This window comes from Nicotiana tabacum, chromosome 6, assembly GCF_000715075.1.
Source record: "Nicotiana tabacum cultivar K326 chromosome 6, ASM71507v2, whole genome shotgun sequence".
Taxonomy (NCBI): Eukaryota; Viridiplantae; Streptophyta; class Magnoliopsida; order Solanales; family Solanaceae; genus Nicotiana; species Nicotiana tabacum.
In genome coordinates this window covers 113,531,851-113,533,425 of record NC_134085.1, presented here as the reverse complement: position 1 = coordinate 113,533,425, position 1,575 = coordinate 113,531,851, and the positions used below count along the sequence as shown (strand labels likewise).

The following is a 1,575-nucleotide window of genomic DNA, read 5'->3' as shown; positions in this document are numbered from 1 at the left end:
AAAGTTGAAAGGTACAACTTTAAACCACCTACTACAATTGAACTAGAATAAGAAAAAACACAATGGAACTGGTTTTTCTATCTCGTTCAAATAGCTTCAGGTTTGCACACTTGAATCACACACGAACAGCTTGCAAAAAGCCTTACTATTTCGCTCCCAATTCACATTTAACTTCTGCATTTTTGTGCAACACTTGTAATGTGAGGACATCCTGCAATTTATAGAGTTAGTAGATGAAGAAATAACTAGAGTTCTGATGCAACTCTTCCTTGGTGGAAGAGTTCTAGTTGGTTTCAACTTCTAACTCCTTTCCTATCTTGGATAGTGTTCTCTTTGATTAAGAAGTCCTTCTCTATCAATTATGCAACCTTTTCGATTAGGAGATATTAAATACACCAAGTTAAGCTTATCTCCTTCACGTGCAAACCACATGCTCGAATCTGCCCGTTTTTGTGCACCTGAGGGATGAACCTGGTTCATCCTGAGTTCCTTTGTCATTCTTCAAAACTAACCTTTACCTGGACCAACAAAAAGAAAAGGAATTTTGAAATAAAGGAAGAATTGAGAAAGAATTGAATTTGGGCCATCTCTAATTACCCAAGTTGGCCCAAAATTCCCCCCTATACACAATGAATACCTTCAGCCCAAATGACCATTTCCACCGGTTCAGCCCAAAAAAACCGGACCAACCCATTTATTTCACCCGCCCGTTTCCCCTAGTATATAAACTCACTTATAACATTTCCCCCAAATTCTCCAAACCCTAGAGAAATCAGAGAAATGGCGCTTCACCCTATTCCTTCATCTTCTTCCTCCTTGACTTACCTTAACTAGCCTGAGTTTTGAGCGAGCTCACTCAAAACGGTCCCCCCTTCACGTCATTTGAGTCCTAACGGATTTGTCAGAGAGGAGTACGAATTTTCTCTCCCAAATCGCATGATTTTGGGTGCAGAAAGGACAATTGTTGGATGAATGGGAGCCGTGGATAGATGTGAATCAATCCACGCCCTCCATTTGTCCCAAAATTGTTCAAAAACTTGAGGGATTTTTCGAATTTTTGGGCAGATTATTTGAAGATTTTGAAGACTATATATATGAGGTGAGTCCTATGTGCTAAAAAAAGGGAAAATATAGAGAAAAAATCGGAGAAAAATCTTCAGAAAAAAGTTAGTCGAGTAAAATTTCTAGGGTTGAAATCGTCACTTTTCTTGAAGGTTTTTCTTAGTCTATTTCTTTTTTTTTTTCAGAAAAGATACAAAAAGCATAAAAGAAAACAAATGGCTGGAGTTCAGCTTTCATTCGAGTTTTTTTAAGAGAAAAAATAAAAAAAAGGCTACTGAAACAGATATCCTTTTAGCCTTGGTTCTTTTCTTAATTTCTGGTTCTAAAAGGATGTTTTGGATTAAATTTCAAGTTGAAGTTTGTGTCTGGGATTCTGAATTTCTGGGCTCTATTGATTCTGTCCGAGTTGGTCTTTCGCAATTTCAATTTGGCTACAGTTTCTGCTCAACTTTGTTGTCGCATTTCTTTGTATTCGACTCCCAGAATTAATTGAAATATTTCGCATTCAGGTTA

The 1,575-nt window shown here is 37.3% G+C and overlaps 1 long non-coding RNA gene across 1 annotated transcript; it reads left to right on the top strand.

Moving 5' to 3' along the window:
* Positions 1 to 760: 760 nt before the first annotated feature.
* LOC107803975 (uncharacterized) lies at positions 761 to 1,575 on the top strand. The gene is made up of 2 exons (XR_001652131.2): positions 761 to 1,099; positions 1,248 to 1,575. It is a non-coding gene; the product is annotated as an uncharacterized LOC107803975 (long non-coding RNA).